The following is a 13,052-nucleotide window of genomic DNA, read 5'->3' as shown; positions in this document are numbered from 1 at the left end:
ATACTGCAGAATCGGTATTTTATAAGGAAAGAGAGAAATGAGGGCGAAGATGTTGATTCTTTGCTCATTGGTTAGATCCTCTCAAGAAAGACATTTACTTTATAACCATTGGCCAAAACTTGAGGAAAACAAGATGGAAACATATAGCAGGACCCAAGTTTCCTGGCATCCTGTCCACTAAGACCCAAGCTCCATGTACCTGGTTGAATGGTTAACCATGTCCTGTTTACCACAACCAAGCTCCCTGCACCTATCCTGATGGGCAAGAACAACTTGTTTTTCTTCTCCTGCCCCTACTACAAACAGGCCTTTTGGGGGCCCATTCCAGTAGAAAAATAGAAAATGTCTTCTAGAAGATGTTGGGGCACATGCAGCAAAAACTCCCATTATACCCTCCCATATCGATTGTACTAAATGTGCGTTTCCAGGAGATGATGTCCTCTATATGTGCATCCCTCTGTGTATGTATATTCTTTCCACATAGGTTTCTCCATATATGTTCCTCCTGAATATTTTCTCCCTTCTGGGTTTTCCTATTCAGGATGATCACTCAGTTTTCTTTCCTAGCTCTTCACCCACACCATGTCCCATAACTATGGGTTCTCCTTAGATTCTGTCTTGGATCCTCTTTTCTTCTTCTATAGACTCACTTTTGTAACCTCATTTGTCAATCAATCAATCAAGAAACATTTGTTAAGTACCTACTATGTATTATACTAAGTCCAAGGCATAAAAAAGGAAAAATATGGCCCCTGCCTTCAAGGAGTTATATCCTCCTTTGGATATAGGATATAGGATATAGCTCTAGATTAGCTTCATTGTTGTCTAGGGTTCAGAGGATGAAAGGTTGATCCTCTCTGGGTAGGGATAAAGAAGACTGCTAAAATACTGGAATAAGGAGAACTGATATCTTGCTTCCTTGGTCTATCCTGGCAAGAATTCATGTTTTTCTTTGACAGTAAAATAAAACATTGATTTTTCCAGTGTCTCGATTATTTATAGTAATTGCAAGTATTGGGTAGCATTTGTTTCTTAGCTACTGGAACAGCTGAGTACAGAGAATAGTGGGTTATGAGGGTAGAAATTATGCAGGCCATGTCATCCCTCTAGCCCAGCCCTTCACCTACCTCTTTGACCTGGCTAAGGCCTCTTCTGGGTTTGCTGAGCTCACTGGAGGTTCTGAATCTGTAAGGTCATTAATTTTTTCTCAGATGTCTTTCTGATGTTTGAGACCGGACATGAAGTGATTCGTTCACCAATTCAGGAAGAGATTTATTTTGCCATTCCACAGGTCTTGAACCTGATCTCTAATTTTGAGGCACAGTGTGGATAAAGGTTCAAGTCAGAGGGCCAGATGCCTGATCTAACATTTCATTCATGCCTGAGTGGTGCACAAGAACTGAACACAATGGGTCCGTGTAATCCTTTTGTTTGCAAGAATCTATTTTTATCCAACCAGCCTTTTCAGCATGTCACTGCAATGGCATTCAATGGATTTTCCCAAACCTGAGTAAGTTCTTGACCAGTTCTTGGATCCTCTTCTAGCCTCCAAAAATGAGAATTTGAAGACTTCAGGGCAATCAAAGAGTTGGAGATAGTAGTTAAATTTTGCCAGAAGGCAATGAGGAAGGGACTTTAATAATAAATTTTAATACCTTCTTAAACTTCTACATACGGGTATTTCTGGAAGAGAATAATAATATTAACTAACATTTATATAATGCTCTAAATTTTACAAAGTGTTTTACATTTGATCCTCATAACTATTATTATTCTACCTCCATTTTACAAATAAGGAAACTGAGGCAGACCGTGGTTAAATGACTTGTTTGGGGTCACATAGCTAGTAAGCATCCGAGGTCAAGATCTGAACCAAAATCTTGATTCAAGATCTACTGCTTTAAATACTCTAGCTGGATTTTAGAAAATCCCTGTAAAAGGATATTAAAGTTATCTGGAATCCAAGTAGGCATGGACAAGAACCAAGACATTTTCCTTAGTATCCTGGCCAGCATATTCTGAGAGAAACTTGCAAGATCTGGCTTGAGTAGCAGTGAGGAAGAGCAGAGCTGGGATTTAAGGCAGCTGAGCTGGCAGAGATAGCTTTGCCTGAGTCGGATGAAGAAATGAAAAAGAGGAATAGGAAACATCAGAGTGCTGAGCCAGCAGCTGAGCCAGAGGTTCTTTCCAAAAGAGCCTCTACCAAGGGGACAAGGGGAAAGAGTAAGGACCAGAGAGAGAATGAGAACATGGGGATGGGGCTCAGGAGCTGGGATAGAGATTACTAAGATCATTGGATCTCAGGCTGCTTTTTGGGGGGTATTTGGGGGTACAAAGGTGCTAGAATGGGACAGAGAGTATATATATATATATATATATAACATCAGAATGGTCTTTAAAACTGGACTAACCAAGAGGTGTTTTTTTTTTTTTTTTTTTTTTTTAATATCTTTTTCTTCAAGGAGCTAGCCCCTGGAAATCTTAAAAACTAGGAATTTGGAGAAAGAACTGATGAACTCTGAATACAGATTAAAGTATTATTTTCACTTTGTGTGTGTGTGTATGTGTGTGTGTTTTATCTTTTTATCTGTTTCTTTTTTCATAACTGTGACTAATTTGGAAATATATTTACATGATTACACACATATAATAATATATCAAATTGTTTACTATCTTAGAAAGAGGAGAGGAGAGAGAGAGGGAGAAAAATTTGTCACTCAAAATTTTGAAAAGATGCTACAAAAATTGTCTTTACAGATAATTGGGAAAAAATACTATAAGAAACCTAGATATTTGGGGTTTCTGTTGTCATTTTGCGTGTTCACCATACCAATTTTAAAAGCTTTGAACTGATTTGGGGGAACATAGGTCCCCAAAGAATCTGCTCTGAGGAGATTAATCCTGACTAAGGTAAAAGTTAAGGGCAGCTGTTTTTTTAGGATTATCTCATGTTTAAAAATGCCAATTGTTTAGCAATACTTTGTACTATAATGTATGCTTAAAAAATACATTGGTGTCTTCACTGGGGAAGAGAATGGTAAAAGGATTTTGGAACTCTTTTGCCCCACTTCTATCCTCTCTTCATATATATTATATAAATACACACACACATACACACACACACACACACACACACACACACACACACACACACACACACTACCCTTCTCTGGGAAGCATACATACAGAAACCAAATTTAGGGATATTATAGCACACAATAAAAAAAAAAAAAAAAAGATACCACTAAGTTTGTTGGGGAGAAAGCTGAGACTCAGTCTGATGGAGACAATGATTTAGAACTCCACGGTCCATTTCCCTCATCTGCCTTAAAAATCACTGAACAAACAGAGCTGGCAACCACACTTGAAAGAAAAAAACAACAACAAACTTCAAAGTTTCTCAGACAAAATTCAGACAATAGATCCATGCCCAAGGGAAGCTTGTGGCTTTCTTTTAAGATAACAGAACCAGAACTTGGTGAAGACAGAGGGATCAACCTCAATCAATACCCTTTAGAAGCTAATTTGGTCACTTATAGGAAATGCAGTTCCTTCAAGTAAGAAATATACAGAGCAGGAAATGTTTCCAGAATCTAGCATGGCTAGAACCAACAACAAAGAGAAAGGAATCAGGAAGAAGGCCTATCCATCAAAAACAAGAGTTGTTTGCTACAGAGAGCAATGTATCTTTAAACAAGAGGAAACAGTTATCTGTCTATGATAAAGATCTGGCAATTAACTGAATAGGAATCATAAGAATCAAAAAAGAATCAGTTTTAAATATGAAAAGCTCATAAAATAGCAGAAAAGCAGAAATGTAAAACACATATTTTAAAGACCACAATGCAACAAAAATTATAAAAGCTATGTAGTTTTTTTCTGGACATGTGGACCTTTCTGATGAAGATAGTTTAATTATCCATCATGTTTCTTCATCCAAGTGTAAAGATCTTTTACCTGGATTACTGATCGAGACTTGATGAAGGAAGACTCCCCTTTCCCCTACCCCATGCCTGCATGCTGAGGATCTAACCAACTGTAACATCCAAGTGCAATAGCATCAGAACATTCAAAGAAATAATCAGTATTGTATTTATAAAAAGGTTTAAGCTTATTTCCTTAATTGATTGTTGTAACCTCACAATGGAGACTGCAGAGCTCCATGTGGTTCTGATCTATTATCATAATTTGGAGAGTAATAGGAATTGGACTCAGGATTTCACTGGTATAGGGGAGTCCCAGGTGAGCAACTCCTTTTACCATTACAAGTTGCTACCTACTTTGAAACTCACAGTTCTGAAGAACTCCCTAGACCCCTGAGAGATTAAATGATTTGGACACACAGCTAACTTTAAGGCAACCTTTCTATCCATCATGTCATCTGAATCAAATTGAAACTTTTTAAATCTTGGGGAAACAAATTAAAGTATGATATATTAATGTGTCAAAAGGAAATGACAAAGTGGATAATTTTAAAGAAAATTGGGAAGACCTCTGAAATGATGTAGAACGAAGTGAGCAGAAGTAGGAGAACCATTTATACAATGCTGAATCAAATAAGGAAAGATATGGCATAAGGAAGACTGAGAATAGAAGAGTTACCTCATGGAACTATTAAAAAAAAATCAATGGATATATTTAAAGGTGAACAATTGGAATGTAAATTCTTTCCAGAGTATTCAGAAAAAGATTATGGAAAATGACATAGCAAATAAGCACAACCTGTCATTTCTCTGCCTAGAGCAGGGATCTTAACCTAAGGTCCATGGACTCTGTAGATAGATTTCAGGGATTTGGTTAACTTAGATAAGAAAAAAAATCTTTTATTTTCACTAATCTCTAAATAAAATTTAGCATTTCTTCTGATTACAAATCTAGGTTTTAAAAAAAAATGTGTACATATATATATATATATATATATATATACATATATATACATATATATATATACATATATATATATACATATATATATATATATATATTCAGAGAAGTCCACCAAGTCACTAGACTTTAAAAAATATATATATTTACTAAAAAAACCCAAAAAACCAAAAAAACAAAAAAAAAACCCCAGAATATGGAAAAAGAAAAGCAGAAAAGGAATACAAGACAAAATAAAACAAAGCAAAAGATAACATTGTAATGTGCCCAGCAGAACATCAGGGAGGATTCAAAACATGTAGCAACAAATTACCAGTTCAAAAAAGTATATATGTTAGTAAAATAAGCTATATTCATGAGCCATCTTTTCTTTACTTCTTGATAAATTGTTCTTTCGTTTTCTGTTGCATACCTTTTTAATTTTACTTTCCCCACTGCCCTCCCCCCAGCAGACTATAGTTAAGAAAGGATTTATATTATGTATACATATGTTGATATATACATACACACATGTACACACACATTCACCAGATTTTCATAGAGGTCCATAACACAAATAAGTTTAAGAATCTAGAGTCAGGGAGCTTTCCCAGAATCCTTCAGGAAAGCAATGTCTAAATTATCTAAAGTTCTTTTGCACTAACGTTAAGCTCCTAGCAGGTCTAGAATCCTGATTCAACATAGTTGCTATGAGGAATGAAAAGGAAATATTAAAGGCAGTTCCTATTTTCAGAGAACTTAGAGTATAATTGGAGAAACATATGAAAATGGAAAATGTTTATGAAATAGCATTTATTACTATTCTTCAGTTCTGAATGTGTTTGGTTCTATGTGCAACACTTTAGGAAGTTATTATCAAGCAGGACAATATTTAGAAGATAGTGATCTGGATAATGAAAGTAACTGAGATGATACCACACAAAAAGCACTTAAAGAAAATGGGGATGTTTAATCTAGAGAAGACTTAGGAAGGATCTGATAACTGGCATAACATAAGGAAAAGTCCCATGTTATGTTCCTTTCAAGGACCAGAATGGAGAATCATATTTTAATTCAATATAAGAGAGAATATAATATTTCCCTATTCCTAGGAAATGTTCAAGAGGAAGCTGGGCAAAGGCTTTTGAGAGTTTTGTAGAAAGAATTCGTGATTTATGTGAAGACTGAATTAGATTGCCTGAGATTCCTTCCAATTTTGTGATTGTATGTGTCTGTGGCTTTATGAATCTACTTTTCTCTTTGAGTTTCTGCCCAGTCAAGGAGAACTTGGATATTTTTCACTAAGGAAGCAATTGAATCACATGAAAAAACAGATAAGACAATAGTAAAAATAAACATGGTTAACATAGAAAACCACAGAGGCTACATTATAATTAAAGGCACCAAAAGTTATAAAACATTGTCAACACTAAGTACATAGGCACCAAATGACATAGCAGCTTAAAAAGAAAAGCTAATCATATTTCATAAAGACAATTAAACAATAATTGTTGAGTATTTAAATGTATCTATTTTGGATCTAGATGAATTCATCAGAAAGGTAAATAAGAAAGAAGTTAAAAACATGAATAGAATTTTGCAAAAATTAAGCCTCTAGTAATTACTGAAAGGGAATTTTAAGGAATGTGTTTATCATCTTTAATAATCCCTTTATTATAATTGACTGTGTTAAGAAATAAATAACTTGTAAACAACTGACAAGCCAAAAATGTGAAAAAAGCACATTTTGCAGATTACAATACAACAAAAATTATAATTAATAAAGAAGATCAGAGAAAAGAATTGAAATTTAAATAGGCTACTATCATAATAAGGAAAGTTAGGGGTAGCTAGATGGCACAGCAAAAAGGGCATAGGCCCTGGAATCAGACCCAAGAGAGATGGTCTCAGATACTTATTACATCCTAGCTGTGTGATCCTGGGCAAGTCATTTAATCCCAATTGCTTTGCCAGCAAAAAGAGAAAGAAAGCTAAAAGGGAAAACTTAGAAATAATAAGTAATTTTATTTAAAGAAGAAGAAAAAGAAAAATGTGCCAAAACTTTTAGGATGTATCTGAAGCAGCTTTTAGGAGAAAGTTTCATAGCTTAAAAAGGTCAATCTTTTTGGGCAGTCTAGTAAAGCTTATGATCCCTTTCTAAGAATGTATTTAAGTGCATAAAACCAATATGGTATTAAAGAAGCAAGTTCATAGATTCTAGGTTAAATTTTTTTACTTTAAATACTTTCATCAACAGTACAAAGAACAAATCCAACATATGATGAAAAAAACCACTAGAAACTAACCAATCAAAACCTTCAAAAATACAAAGCCAGCAATTCCAAAAATTAGAGAAGAGATAAACAAAACTATTGAGATCATAAATTAAACTAAGAAATGTCTTTTAAAAATACACCATCAGCTAATTTGCTGGGTTTTTTAAGAGAGGAAAACAGATTTACTAAAATTTAAAAAAAAAGGAAACACAGCTGATGAAGAGGAAATAACAGAAATTATTAGCTATTCTTATGCCCACAAATGTGCCAAAAAGTTTAAAGGAAACAGATGAATATTTACAAAAATATAAAATATCCAGAATAGCAGAACAAAAAATGAACTGCTGGGGAAAATGAATCTGATGGTTTCTTATGACCATGTTACATGAGTTGAAGGAAATAGGGAAGTTTAGCCCAAAGAAGGCTTCCTTGATTTCTCCAGATACTGTGATGGTACCAAGGGGAGTATCTAGGCTGTCCATTTATCCTCTTTTGTACTTACCAATACTTACATCACTCTACCTCTAACAAAAGTTGCAGTGAAAACTAAGTAAAATTCAAAATGCAGGCAGAAATCACCACAGTAGGTTTTGGCAATGCTTGCCATATTTATTACACAATATAATACCAATACAGAGATATCTCTGTAGAGTTACTCTCATACAGAGATAACAAATAGCTGTTCTCATTTGGTAACCTAGTTGTATGCTATTCAAAATTTAATATATTTTCCACTTTACAGATCTGTCCACAGAGTACCACTAAAATCATAGCAACATGCATAATCTAATGGTCATATAGTGTTTTTGTAGAAAATGTTTCTAAAGAGTCAAATCCATCATGGTCAAATGAAACTTTTTTTTTTTTTAAACTTTTAATAATGTAAAAAACATAGAGTAAGATTCTCTTCAGGCGACTCTTGGATACACGAGCTATTTGAATTGAAATAGCTTTTCAAAACTGTCCACAACTAAGCATAGCCACAGAAAAATAACAGTAATAAATAGGAAAAACAGGGAAAGATTTATAAGGCAAGTGAGATACTGACATTTTAACAGGAAGAACAATTGATTAATAGTCTGTACAGGACAACTCATCACCAAATTAATTATTAATATGTTATATAAGCAATTCTTCATAATTTGAGAATGGATATATTTCAAAGATGACATAGATTTCTTTCTTTTGAAATTGTACAATTATTTCATAATTATGCTTATTTTACAATTTTATCCCCAAACTACTTTTCATCAGAAATTAAATATAACAACAAAAAAATTTTTCAGCATTCCATACAAGGCAATTAAAGATATTCTTAATATTAAAATAATATTTATTAAGGAAAATTAGCATTTCTATATTGGTCTGATGGCGTTCTTTATCTGACTATTTTATATTAATGACAAGAGCCTTTATCTTTGCAGAAACAGATAAACACATAAAACTTTTTAATGTATATAGTAAGTAGAGACAGTGGAAAAAACACCAATAGTAATTAATATTATCAAATGTAGGCCATATTTTTAGGGTGTATGATCCTTTCAATCTCACCTCTTCTATACATATAATATATTCAAAATTACAATTGTAATAGTAATAATAATAACTAACATACCATCTATTGGGCTCTTTAAAATTTAAATTAAATTAAATTAAAAATTTTAAAGCACTTTAAATTAATTATAATTGTAAATTTATAATACTTTACAATATATTGTACTTTACAATAATTTACAATTATTAGCTCATCTGATTTTCACAACAACCTTGAAAGGTAGGTGCTATTATGACCCTTATTTTACAGACAGAGAAACAAGCAAATGGGTTAAATGACTTGCTCAGACTCAAGGCTGGATTTGAATTCAAGTCTTCTTGACTCTAGACCGGCTACAATTGTAGCAGCTCCTCTGGTTTTATTCCTCTAATTTGCACTGGCACTGATACATTGACTATTTAGGATTCTAGGGTCATCTTGTAGATGGTCATCCTCCCAAACTAGCAGACAAGCCCCCATTGGTGCTCTTCTCCTTAACAATTAGCCAGTAGACTCAATTCTTTATCAAGGATCTGTACTCAATTGGCATTGTGAAAACAACAGTTACAAAGCATTTTCCCCTAGACAGTGGTATACTCTCCCAAAAATACATACTGAGTCATTAGAGGTCAGGGGAGGAAAATGGTCATGCACTTGAAATATAATACTGTTAAGGCCATACACAGAGAACATATATAGCCAAAACCACTCACAATCTTCAAATTGCTAGACTTTCAAGTTCTTTCTCCATAGAGAACTTACAAAATTTGCTCCAACGTGGCTCTTTTCAACAGGGAGGTGATTCAGGCCATTTCCAGAGAGCCATCTGTATGTGGGTAGTGAGAGGATTGTGGGAACTGAGCGTGGATCACAACATAGTATTTTCACTTTTTTTATTGTAGTTTACTTGCATTTTGTTTTCTTTCTCATTTTTTAATCTGATTTTTCTTGTGCAGCATGATAATTGTGGAAATATGTATAGAAGAATTGCACATGTTTAACATATATTGGATTACTTGCTGTCTAGGGGAGGGAGTGGGGGAAGGAAGAAAAAATTTGGAACACAAGGTTTTGCAAGAATGAATATTGAAAATTATCTATGCATATGTTTTGAAAATGAAAATTTTTAAAAGAAAAAAAAGGGAAAACAAAACAAAGTTTGCTCCAGTTGTAATATTGGTGTTTTCCAACTGGCTTAGAACTGGATTCTACCATGACCTTAATAAAATCTATCCTCAATAAACTCAGTCATCCTATAAGCTGCATCAGATTTGGTACATATACTTCATCAATATTCTCTTTTCTTCTGATTGGAAGGCTAGAAGACAAAGCAAAGAACTACTCTAAAAAGCTTCTATTTAAAGACAACTTTCCAGGCTACCTATGTCTTAATTTCTCACTAGACTGTTAATCTGCCTTGGCTGGTCCTTTCCTCTTTCCTCATTTTTCAGCTTTCTTTTATGTGTTGCATAACTGCTTGAGAACAAGTACTTTCTTTTTCATATTTGTATTCTCAGGACTCAGCTCCTGGCTCATAGTTTTTGTTTTTCAGTCATTTCAGTCATATCCAACTTGTTATGACCCCACTTGGATTTTCTTAGCAAAGATTCTGGACTGGTTTCCTTCTCTAGCTCATTTTACAGATGAGGAAACTGAGGCAAACAGGGATCAATGACTTGTCCAGAGTCATACAACTGGTAAGAATCTGAAGTCAGACTGATTTCAGGAAGATGAGTCTTCCTGACTCTAGGTCTGGCACTCTATTCACTGGGAAAAGTAGCACATAGTAGGTACTTAATAAATGCTTATTAACTGAGTGGTGATGTCTTTATTTCTCAATTGCATTGAATGCTCCAAGAGCATTGTGCCCAAAGGATTGATAGGCAGTAAAATTGGGCAGAGTGTGGTATTTGCTGGATCACAAAGTCCCTAAATCCTTGAGCTCTCTCTTTAATGCAAAGATGTGCACTTTCACCATTTTCAATCAACAGTTGGGAAGTATTATGTTTTCTTCTGTGGGAGTGTTACAATGCTTTTTTTTTTTTTTTTTTTTTTTAAGTGAGACTATTACTGTGCTCTTTCAGGAAAGGCTAGATGTTCATCATTGATTTTTATAGGGTTTGTCTCCATTAGACAGAAGAAAGATCAACAGTCAGTCTTTCCTGGGGTCAGAGCAAGTTCCTTCAGTAATGACTCCACTTTTACTTGGGATCATCCACTCAGTACCATTTCCCCAATTAAGGTCTAAAGTGGAATGCTAGGGGAAAAGATATGAATTCAGCTGTTGTTCAGTCTTTTCAGATATGTTCTCCTCTGAATGACCCCATTTGGGATTTTCTTGGTCAAGATATTGGAGTGGGTTTGCTGCATTCCTTCTCCAGCTCATTTTACAGATGAGGAAACTGAGGCAAACAGAATTAAATGACTTATCCAGAATCACACAGCTAGTAAGGTCAGATTTGAACTCAGAAAATTAATTTTCCTTAGCCTAGGTTGGACACTCCATTCACAGAAAGCTGGCCTCCCAGACTTCATATGCAATTAAGTTAAGACCCTTTCTTTCTTTTAGAGTTGTTTCCCTTCTAAATGGCAATTTTTACAAGGAAAGGAAAAACATAACTGTACCAAAGCATCTAATAACTAGGAATTACTTGAGAGAGTGGAAAAGATGGCATTCCATTTTGGCAACAAAATAAATATAACTATAAATAACAGTAATTTAAATAAGTACATTTGGTTCTTTTTTCTTTCTCAGACTCTTTCTAAGATGCCAAATGTTTTCTCTACTTCTGAAAAGGCTTCTTTACATTATATTTTTACTTCTTTTGACCTTCAGCTTTGCTAACTCTTACTCAGGCAGATTATTACACTATTTAAAAATGAAATCATTGATAAGTATAATTAAAGCTAGATATAAAGCTTATCTTCCTTTTTTGATAAGCTAATATGGATGGTAAGTACAACACCCTGAAGCTTTAGCACAGTTGTATTGTAAAGCATTTTTTCAGTTATAAATTTTACAAACAGCAGAAAATGAAAGTTTAATGTAAAATGTTTTTAACACACCTTTCAAGGATGTTTGCCTTTCCATATGAAATTACAATTTAAGCACTCTCCCCCAAATCTCATATGCAGTTTATATTCTTGTTTCAGTTGTGACCCCATTTGGGTCTTTCTTAATCAAGATATTGGAATGATTTGTCATTTCCTTTTCCAAATCTCTTGACAGATGAGGAAACTGAGGCAAAAGGATTAAGTTACTTTCTCAGGGTCACACAATTAATAAGTATCTGAGGCCAGATTTTAATTCAAGAAGATGACTTCCTCACTTCATATCTAGTATTCAAGCCACTGCAACACTTAGCTACCAAATTATGTACTTATAGAAAACATTTAACCCCAAACATAATTGAGGTTGACTGGAAAGAGTTAACAGCTCCTAGTTCCAGCAGTGAATCATCCTGGACATATGTTATCTCCTAAAGCAACAAATAGTGAATAGCAAAATGGTACAACTTCCCAGGGCACAATTCACTATGGGATTGATACAAACAATCTAATGGTTAAGTATGCTCAACAAGATGTAAGTGATCACAACAATTCACTAACAAGGTTATTTAGATCCTACTCATTGGTACTATATAACACATTTTGGAGAAGGAAATTTCCCTAATTAATGTTTCTTTTCTTTCTATTATTCAAAGAAAGAACTATTAATTTTATTTATCTTTCTTCCCTTAAAAACTGCTTATTGAAAAGTCTTAATTTTTTTTCTAAATTTTACCACAGCTAAGTTAAAGGCACTTTCTTATAATTCTCACACTAATTTCATCAACTGAACACAGCACACTTTTTAAAATAACAAAACAGACACTCTTGCAGCCAATATTCCAACACCACACATAGTTCCTTTCCTGAGATCCAGGACAGGTTTTTGAGATTTCCTCTTTTCTTTTGCACTTTGGACTCCAGTGGGTTTTTCCTCTATCTTTGTAGAAAAGACTTTATTTTCAATAGGCTGCAGGAAATGTCCTTATTTCGGGGGAGCTGCCCTCTTCAATTACCTTGGCAGGGTTAAAAGTTACACTGCAATTTGGGGAGATTGCAGTTTTACCCTAGCATTTCTGAATGTGTATTTCTAGTCTTTTTTTTTTTTTTTTTTCCAGTGAATTTGGTGGTTCTTGGCCAAGAATTCAAAATGACTTATAGAAGCTTCTGTCTACAAATAGGAGATGTCTCTAAAGGGAAACTAGAACTCACTTAAGTTGCTGAATAATATCATCATTTACATCCTGACTCTAGAATTCTTTCAAGGGGAATCATTTCAAGCAGAGCAGAAGACCTCATATGGAGGAATTGTAATTTAGGATCATCCAAGG

The sequence above is a fragment of the Sminthopsis crassicaudata genome, chromosome 4, assembly GCF_048593235.1.
Source record: "Sminthopsis crassicaudata isolate SCR6 chromosome 4, ASM4859323v1, whole genome shotgun sequence".
NCBI lineage: Eukaryota > Metazoa > Chordata > Mammalia > Dasyuromorphia > Dasyuridae > Sminthopsis > Sminthopsis crassicaudata.
The sequence above is the reverse complement of the archived record's forward strand: the minus strand, read 5'-3'. Positions refer to the sequence as shown.